The sequence below is a fragment of the Diorhabda sublineata genome, chromosome 6 (genome assembly GCF_026230105.1).
Source record: "Diorhabda sublineata isolate icDioSubl1.1 chromosome 6, icDioSubl1.1, whole genome shotgun sequence".
NCBI classification, from domain to species: Eukaryota; Metazoa; Arthropoda; class Insecta; order Coleoptera; family Chrysomelidae; genus Diorhabda; species Diorhabda sublineata.
Window position 1 is genome coordinate 16,681,379 of NC_079479.1, and position 11,560 is coordinate 16,692,938.

Genomic DNA, 11,560 nt, shown 5'->3' on the forward strand with positions numbered 1-11,560 from the left:
CTCATTCAAATATATGAGAAATGTTGAAATTCGACTTCAAATGAGGAAGATAGACTTTGAAAATTTTCAATTAACATAAAGTGAGAATCGACTTCAATGGGCTTCAATGAATGTAAATCGACGATATCTGACAAAGGTAGATGCAAACTCATTTAAATATATGAGAACTGATGAAATTCGACTTCAAATGAGGAAGATAGACTTTCAAAATTTTCAATCAACACAAAGTGAGAATTGACTTCAATGGGCTTCAATGAATGTAAATCGACGATATCTGACAAAGTTAGATGCAAACTCATTCAAATATATGAGAAATGATGAAATTCGACTTCAAATGAGGAAGATAGACTTTGAAAATTTTCAATTAACATAAAGTGAGAATCGACTTCAATGGGCTTCAATGAATGTAAATCGACGATATCTGACAAAGGTAGATGCAAACTCATTTAAATATATGAGAACTGATGAAATTCGACTTCAAATGAGGAAGATAGACTTTCAAAATTTTCAATCAACACAAAGTGAGAATTGACTTCAATGGGCTTCAATGAATGTAAATCGACGATATCTGACAAAGTTAGATGCAAACTCATTCAAATATATGAAAAATGTTGAAATTCGACTTCAAATGAGGAAGATACACTTCGAAAATTTTCAATCAACACAAAGTGAGAATCGATCAATGGGTTCCAATGAATGTAAATCGACGATATCTGACAAAGTTAGATGGAAAATCATTCAAATATATGAGAAATGTTGAAATTCGACTTCAAATGAGGAAGATAGACTTTGAAAATTTTCAACCAACACAAAGTGAGAATCGACTTCAATGGGCTTCAATGAATGTAAATCGACGATATCTGACAAAGTCAGATACAAACTCATTCAAATATATGAGAAATGTTGAAATTCGACTTCAAATGAGGAAGATAAACTTTGAAAATTTTCAATCAACACAAAGGGAGAATCGACTTCAATGGGCTTCAATGAATGTAAATCGACGATATCTGACAAGTTAGATGCAAACTCATTCAAATATATGAGAAATGTTGAAATTCGACTTCAAATGAGGAACATAGACTTTGATAATTTTCAATCAACACAAAGTGAGAATCGACTTCAATGGGCTTCAATGAATGTAAATCGACGATATCTGACAAAGTCAGATACAAACTCATTCAAATATATGAGAAATGTTGAAATTCGTCTTCAAATGAGGAAGATAAACTTTGAAAATTTTCAATCAACACAAAGTGAGAATCGACTTCAATGGGCTTCAATGAATGTAAATCGACGATATCTGACAAAGTCAGATACAAACTCATTCAAATATATGAGAAATGTTGAAATTCGACTTCAAATGAGGAAGATAGACTTTGAAAATTTTCAATCAACACATAGTGAGAATCGACTTCAATGGGCTTCAATGAATGTAAATCGACGATATCTGACAAAGATAGATGCAAACTCATTCAAATATATGAGAAATGATGAAATTCGACTTCAAATGAGGAAGATAGACTTTGAAAATTTTCAATCAACACAAAGTGAGAATCGACTTCAATGGGCTTCAATGAATGTAAATCGACGATATCTGACAAAGTCAGATGCAAACTCATTCAAATATATGAGAAATGATGGAATTCGACTTCAAATGAGGAAGATAGACTTTGAAAATTCTCAATCAACACAAAGTGAGAATCGACTTCAATGGGCTTCAATGAATGTAAATCGACGATATCTGACAAAGTCAGATGCAAACTCATTCAAATATATGAGAAATGTTGAAATTCGACTTCAAATGAGGAAGATAAACTTTGAAAATTTTCAATAAACACAAAGTGAGAATCGACTTCAATGGGCTTCAATGAATGTAAATCGACGATATCTGACAAAGTCAGATACAAACTCATTCAAATATATGAGAAATGTTGAAATTCGACTTCAAATGAGGAAGATAAACTTTGAAAATTTTCAATCAACACAAAGTGAGAATCGACTTCAATGGGCTTCAATGAATGTAAATCGACGATATCTGACAAAGATAGATGCAAACTCATTCAAATATATGAGACATGATGAAATTCGACTTCAAATGAGGAAGATAGACTTTGAAAATTTTCAATCAACACAAAGTGAGAATCGACTTCAGTGGGCTTCAATGAATGTAAATCGACGATATCTGACAAAGATAGATGCAAACTCATTCAAATATATGAGACATGATGAAATTCGACTTCAAATGAGGAAGATAGACTTTGAAAATTTTCAATCAACACAAAGTGAGAATCGACTTCAATGGGCTTCAATGAATGTAAATCGACGATATCTGACAAAGATAGATGCAAACTCATTCAAATATATGAGAAATGATGAAATTCGACTTCAAATGAGGAAGATAGACTTTGAAAATTTTCAATCAACATAAAGTGAGAATCGACTTCAATGGGCTTCAATGAATGTAAATCGACGATATCTGACAAAGATAGATGCAAACTCATTCAAATATATGAGAACTGATGAAATTCGACTTCAAATGAGGAAGATAGACTTTCAAAATTTTCAATCAACACAAAGTGAGAATTGACTTCAATGGGCTTCAATGAATGTAAATCGACGATATCTGACAAAGTTAGATGCAAACTCATTCAAATATATGAAAAATGTTGAAATTCGACTTCAAATGAGGAAGATACACTTCGAAAATTTTCAATCAACACAAAGTGAGAATCGATCAATGGGTTCCAATGAATGTAAATCGACGATATCTGACAAAGTTAGATGGAAACTCATTCAAATATATGAGAAATGTTGAAATTCGACTTCAAATGAGGAAGATAGACTTTGAAAATTTTCAATCAACACAAAGTGAGAATCGACTTCAGTGGGCTTCAATGAATGTAAATCGACGATATCTGACAAAGATAGATGCAAACTCATTCAAATATATGAGACATGATGAAATTCGACTTCAAATGAGGAAGATAGACTTTGAAAATTTTCAATCAACACAAAGTGAGAATCGACTTCAATGGGCTTCAATTAATGTAGATCGACGATATCTGACAAAGTCAGATGCAAACTCATTCAAATATATGAGAAATGATGGAATTCGACTTCAAATGAGGAAGATAGACTTTGAAAATTTTCAATCAACACAAAGTGAGAATCGACTTCAATGGGCTTCAATGAATGTAAATCGACGATATCTGACAAAGTTAGATGCAAACTCATTCAAATATATGAGAAATGTTGAAATTCGACTTCAAATGAGGAAGATAAACTTTGAAAATTTTCAATCAACACATAGTGAGAATCGACTTCAATGGGCTTCAATGAATGTAAATCGACGATATCTGACAAACTCAGATACAAACTCATTCAAATATATAAGGAATGTTGAAATTCGACTTCAAATGAGGAAGATAAACTTTGAAAATTTTCAATCATCACAAAGGGAGAATCGACTTCAATGGGCTTCAATGAATGTAAATCGACGATATCTGACAAAGTCAGATGCAAACTCATTCAAATATATGAGAAATGTTGAAATTCGACTTCAAATGAGGAAGATAAACTTTGAAAATTTTCAATCAACACAAAGTGAGAATCGACTTCAATGGGCTGCAATGAATGTAAATCGACGATATCTTTCAAAGATAGATACAAACTCATTCAAATATATGAGAAATGTTGAAATTCGACTTCAAATGAGGAAGATAAACTTTGAAAATTTTCAATCAACACAAAGTGAGAATCGACTTCAATGGGCTTCAATGAATGTAAATCGACGATATCTGACAAAGATAGATGCAAACTCATTCAAATATATGAGAAATGATGAAATTCGACTTCAAATGAGGAAGATAGACTTTGAAAATTTCCAACCAACACAAAGTGAGAATCGACTTCAATGGGCTTCAATGAATGTAAATCGACGATATCTGACAAAGTCAGATGCAAACTCATTCAAATATATGAGAAATGTTGAAATTCGACTTCAAATGAGGAAGATAAACTTTGAAAATTTTCAATCAACACATAGTGAGAATCGACTTCAATGGGCTTCAATGAATGTAAATCGACGATATCTGACAAACTCAGATACAAACTCATTCAAATATATAAGGAATGTTGAAATTCGACTTCAAATGAGGAAGATAGACTTTGAAAATTTTCAATCAACACAAAGTGAGAATCGACTTCAATGGGCTTCAATGAATGTAAATCGACGATATCTGACAAAGTCAGATGCAAACTCATTCAAATATATGAGAAATGTTGAAATTCGACTTCAAATGAGGAAGATAAACTTTGAAAATTTTCAATCATCACAAAGGGAGAATCGACTTCAATGGGCTTCAGTGAATGTAAATCGACGATATCTGACAAAGTCAGATGCAAACTCATTCAAATATATGAGAAATGTTGAAATTCGACTTCAAATGAGGAAGATAAACTTTGAAAATTTTCAATCAACACATAGTGAGAATCGACTTCAATGGGCTTCAATGAATGTAAATCGACGATATCTGACAAAGATAGATGCAAACTCATTCAAATATATGAGAAATGATGAAATTCGACTTCAAATGAGGAAGATAGACTTTGAAAATTTTCAATCAACACAAAGTGAGAATCGACTTCAATGGGCTTCAATGAATGTAAATCGACGATATCTGACAAAGTCAGATGCAAACTCATTCAAATATATGAGAAATGATGGAATTCGACTTCAAATGAGGAAGATAGACTTTGAAAATTTTCAATCAACACAAAGTGAGAATCGACTTCAATGGGCTTCAATGAATGTAAATCGACGATATCTGACAAAGTCAGATGCAAACTCATTCAAATATATGAGAAATGTTGAAATTCGACTTCAAATGAGGAAGATAAACTTTGAAAATTTTCAATCAACACAAAGTGAGAATCGACTTCAATGGGCTTCAATGAATGTAAATCGACGATATCTGACAAAGATAGATGCAAACTCATTCAAATATATGAGACATGATGAAATTCGACTTCAAATGAGGAAGATAGATGCAAACTCATTCAAATATATGAGACATGATGAAATTCGACTTCAAATGAGGAAGATAGACTTTGAAAATTTTCAATCAACACAAAGTGAGAATCGACTTCAATGGGCTTCAATGAATGTAAATCGACGATATCTGACAAAGATAGATGCAAACTCATTCAAATATATGAGAAATGATGAAATTCGACTTCAAATGAGGAAGATAGACTTTGAAAATTTCCAACCAACACAAAGTGAGAATCGACTTCAATGGGCTTCAATGAATGTAAATCGACGATATCTGACAAAGTCAGATGCAAACTCATTCAAATATATGAGAAATGTTGAAATTCGACTTCAAATGAGGAAGATAAACTTTGAAAATTTTCAATGAACACATAGTGAGAATCGACTTCAATGGGCTTCAATGAATGTAAATCGACGATATCTGACAAACTCAGATACAAACTCATTCAAATATATAAGGAATGTTGAAATTCGACTTCAAATGAGGAAGATAGACTTTGAAAATTTTCAATCAACACAAAGTGAGAATCGACTTCAATGGGCTTCAATGAATGTAAATCGACGATATCTGACAAAGTCAGATGCAAACTCATTCAAATATATGAGAAATGTTGAAATTCGACTTGAAATGAGGAAGATAAACTTTGAAAATTTTCAATCATCACAAAGGGAGAATCGACTTCAATGGGCTTCAGTGAATGTAAATCGACGATATCTGACAAAGTCAGATGCAAACTCATTCAAATATATGAGAAATGTTGAAATTCGACTTCAAATGAGGAAGATAAACTTTGAAAATTTTCAATCAACACATAGTGAGAATCGACTTCAATGGGCTTCAATGAATGTAAATCGACGATATCTGACAAAGATAGATGCAAACTCATTCAAATATATGAGAAATGATGAAATTCGACTTCAAATGAGGAAGATAGACTTTGAAAATTTTCAATCAACACAAAGTGAGAATCGACTTCAATGGGCTTCAATGAATGTAAATCGACGATATCTGACAAAGTCAGATGCAAACTCATTCAAATATATGAGAAATGATGGAATTCGACTTCAAATGAGGAAGATAGACTTTGAAAATTTTCAATCAACACAAAGTGAGAATCGACTTCAATGGGCTTCAATGAATGTAAATCGACGATATCTGACAAAGTCAGATGCAAACTCATTCAAATATATGAGAAATGTTGAAATTCGACTTCAAATGAGGAAGATAAACTTTGAAAATTTTCAATCAACACAAAGTGAGAATCGACTTCAATGGGCTTCAATGAATGTAAATCGACGATATCTGACAAAGATAGATGCAAACTCATTCAAATATATGAGACATGATGAAATTCGACTTCAAATGAGGAAGATAGATGCAAACTCATTCAAATATATGAGACATGATGAAATTCGACTTCAAATGAGGAAGATAGACTTTGAAAATTTTCAATCAACACAAAGTGAGAATCGACTTCAATGGGCTTCAATGAATGTAAATCGACGATATCTGACAAAGATAGATGCAAACTCATTCAAATATATGAGAAATGATGAAATTCGACTTCAAATGAGGAAGATAGACTTTGAAAATTTTCAATCAACATAAAGTGAGAATCGACTTCAATGGGCTTCAATGAATGTAAATCGACGATATCTGACAAAGATAGATGCAAACTCATTCAAATATATGAGAACTGATGAAATTCGACTTCAAATGAGGAAGATAGACTTTCAAAATTTTCAATCAACACAAAGTGAGAATTGACTTCAATGGGCTTCAATGAATGTAAATCGACGATATCTGACAAAGTTAGATGCAAACTCATTCAAATATATGAAAAATGTTGAAATTCGACTTCAAATGAGGAAGATACACTTCGAAAATTTTCAATCAACACAAAGTGAGAATCGATCAATGGGTTCCAATGAATGTAAATCGACGATATCTGACAAAGTTAGATGGAAACTCATTCAAATATATGAGAAATGTTGAAATTCGACTTCAAATGAGGAAGATAGACTTTGAAAATTTTCAATCAACACAAAGTGAGAATCGACTTCAATGGGCTTCAATTAATGTAGATCGACGATATCTGACAAAGTCAGATACAAACTCATTCAAATATATAAGAAATGTTGAAATTCTACTTCAAATGAGGAAGATAGACTTTGAAAATTTTCAATCAACACATAGAGAGAATCGACTTCAATGGGCTTCAATGAATGTAAATCGACGATATCTGACAAAGATAGATGCAAACTCATTCAAATATATGAGAAATGATGAAATTCGACTTCAAATGAGGAAGATAGACTTTGAAAATTTTCAATCAACACAAAGTGAGAATCGACTTCAATGGGCTTCAATGAATGTAAATCGACGATATCTGACAAAGTCAGATGCAAACTCATTCAAATATATGAGAAATGATGGAATTCGACTTCAAATGAGGAAGGTAGACTTTGAAAATTTTCAATCAACACAAAGTGAGAATCGACTTCAATGGGCTTCAATGAATGTAAATCGACGATATCTGACAAAGTTAGATGCAAACTCATTCAAATATATGAGAAATGTTGAAATTCGACTTCAAATGAGGAAGATAAACTTTGAAAATTTTCAATCAACACATAGTGAGAATCGACTTCAATGGGCTTCAATGAATGTAAATCGACGATATCTGACAAACTCAGATACAAACTCATTCAAATATATAAGGAATGTTGAAATTCGACTTCAAATGAGGAAGATAAACTTTGAAAATTTTCAATCATCACAAAGGGAGAATCGACTTCAATGGGCTTCAATGAATGTAAATCGACGATATCTGACAAAGTCAGATGCAAACTCATTCAAATATATGAGAAATGTTGAAATTCGACTTCAAATGAGGAAGATAAACTTTGAAAATTTTCAATCAACACAAAGTGAGAATCGACTTCAATGGGCTGCAATGAATGTAAATCGACGATATCTTTCAAAGATAGATACAAACTCATTCAAATATATGAGAAATGTTGAAATTCGACTTCAAATGAGGAAGATAAACTTTGAAAATTTTCAATCAACACAAAGTGAGAATCGACTTCAATGGGCTTCAATGAATGTAAATCGACGATATCTGACAAAGATAGATGCAAACTCATTCAAATATATGAGAAATGATGAAATTCGACTTCAAATGAGGAAGATAGACTTTGAAAATTTCCAACCAACACAAAGTGAGAATCGACTTCAATGGGCTTCAATGAATGTAAATCGACGATATCTGACAAAGTCAGATGCAAACTCATTCAAATATATGAGAAATGTTGAAATTCGACTTCAAATGAGGAAGATAAACTTTGAAAATTTTCAATCAACACATAGTGAGAATCGACTTCAATGGGCTTCAATGAATGTAAATCGACGATATCTGACAAACTCAGATACAAACTCATTCAAATATATAAGGAATGTTGAAATTCGACTTCAAATGAGGAAGATAGACTTTGAAAATTTTCAATCAACACAAAGTGAGAATCGACTTCAATGGGCTTCAATGAATGTAAATCGACGATATCTGACAAAGTCAGATGCAAACTCATTCAAATATATGAGAAATGTTGAAATTCGACTTCAAATGAGGAAGATAAACTTTGAAAATTTTCAATCATCACAAAGGGAGAATCGACTTCAATGGGCTTCAGTGAATGTAAATCGACGATATCTGACAAAGTCAGATGCAAACTCATTCAAATATATGAGAAATGTTGAAATTCGACTTCAAATGAGGAAGATAAACTTTGAAAATTTTCAATCAACACAAAGTGAGAATCGACTTTAATGGGCTTCAATGAATGTAAATCGACGATATCTGACAAAGTCAGATACAAACTCATTCAAATATATGAGAAATGTTGAAATTCGACTTCAAATGAGGAAGATAGACTTTGAAAATTTTCAATCAACACAAAGTGAGAATCGACTTCAATGGGCTTCAATGAATGTAAATCGACGATATCTGACAAAGATAGATGCAAACTCATTCAAATATATGAGACATGATGAAATTTGACTTCAAATGAGGAAGATAGACTTTGAAAATTTTCAATCAACACAAAGTGAGAATCGACTTCAATGGGCTGCAATGAATGTAAATCGACGATATCTTTCAAAGATAGATACAAACTCATTCAAATATATGAGAAATGTTGAAATTCGACTTCAAATGAGGAAGATAAACTTTGAAAATTTTCAATCAACACAAAGTGAGAATCGACTCCAATGGGCTTCAATGAATGTAAATCAACGATATCTGACAAAGTTAGATGCAAACTCATTCAAATATATGAGACATGATGAAATTCGACTTCAAATGAGGAAGATAGACTTTGAAAATTTTCAATCAACACAAAGTGAGAATCGACTTCAATGGGCTGCAATGAATGTAAATCGACGATATCTGACAAAGATAGATACAAACTCATTCAAATATATGAGAAATGTTGAAATTCGACTTCAAATGAGGAAGATAGACTTTGAAAATTTTCAACCAACACAAAGTGAGAATCGACTTCAATGGGCTTCAATGAATGTAAATCGACGATATCTGACAAAAATAGATGCAAACTCATTCAAATATATGAGAAATGTTGAAATTTGACTTCAAATGAGGAAGATAAACTTTGAAAATTTTCAATCAACACATAGTGAGAATCGACTTCAATGGGCTTCAATGAATGTAAATCGACGATATCTGACAAAGTCAGATACAAACTCATTCAAATATATAAGGAATGTTGAAATTCGACTTCAAATGAGGAAGATAGACTTTGAAAATTTTCAATCAACACAAAGTGAGAATCGACTTCAATGGGCTTCAATGAATGTAAATCGACGACATCTGACAAACTTAGATGCAAACTCATTCAAATATATGAGAAATGTTGAAATTCGACTTCAAATGAGGAAGATAGACTTTGAAAATTTTCAATCAACACAAAGTGAGAATCGACTTCAATGGGCTTCAATGAATGTAAATCGACGATATCTGACAAAGTTAGATGCGAACTCTTCCAAATATATGAGAAATGTTGAAATTCGACTTCAAATGAGGAAGATAAACTTTGAAAATTTTCAATCAACACATAGTGAGAATCGACTTCAATGGGCTTCAATGAATGTAAATCGACGATATCTGACAAAGTCAGATACAAACTCATTCAAATATATAAGGAATGTTGAAATTCGACTTCAAATGAGGAAGATAGACTTTGAAAATTTTCAATCAACACAAAGTGAGAATCGACTTCAATGGGCTTCAATGAATGTAAATCGACGACATCTGACAAACTTAGATGCAAACTCATTCAAATATATGAGAAATGTTGAAATTCGACTTCAAATGAGGAAGATAGACTTTGAAAATTTTCAATCAACACAAAGTGAGAATCGACTTCAATGGGCTTCAATGAATGTAAATCGACGACATCTGACAAACTTAGATGCAAACTCATTCAAATATATGAGAAATGTTGAAATTCGACTTCAAATGAGGAAGATAGACTTTGAAAATTTTCAATCAACACAAAGTGAGAATCGACTTCAATGGGCTTCAATGAATGTAAATCGACGATATCTGACAAAGTTAGATGCGAACTCTTCCAAATATATGAGAAATGTTGAAATTCGACTTCAAATGAGGAAGATAAACTTTGAAAATTTTCAATCAACACATAGTGAGAATCGACTTCAATGGGCTTCAATGAATGTAAATCGACGATATCTGACAAAGTTAGATGCGAACTCTTCCAAATATATGAGAAATGTTGAAATTCGACTTCAAATGAGGAAGATAAACTTTGAAAATTTTCAATCAACACATAGTGAGAATCGACTTCAATGGGCTTCAATGAATGTAAATCGACGATATCTGACAAAGTCAGATACAAAGTCATTCAAATATATAAGGAATGTTGAAATTCGACTTCAAATGAGGAAGATGGACTTTGAAAATTTTCAATCAACACAAAGTGAGAATCGACTTCAATGGGCTTCAATGAATGTAAATCGACGATATCTGACAAAGTTAGATGCGAACTCTTCCAAATATATGAGAAATATTGAAATTCGACTTCAAATGAGGTAGATAGACTTTGAAAATTTTCAATCAATACAAAGTGAGAATCGACTTCAATGGGCTTCAATGAATGTAAATCGACGATATCTGACAAAGTCAGATACAAACTCATTCAAATATATAAGGAATGTTGAAATTCGACTTCAAATGAGGAAGATAGACTTTGAAAATTTTCAATCAACACAAAGTGAGAATCGACTTCAATGGGCTGAAATGAATGTAAATCGACGATATCTGACAAAGATAGATGCAAACTCATTCAAATATATGAGACATGATGAAATTCGACTTCAAATGAGGTAGATAGACTTTGAAAATTTTCAATCAACACAAAGTGAGAATCGACTTCAATGGGCTTCAATGAATGTGAATCGACGATATC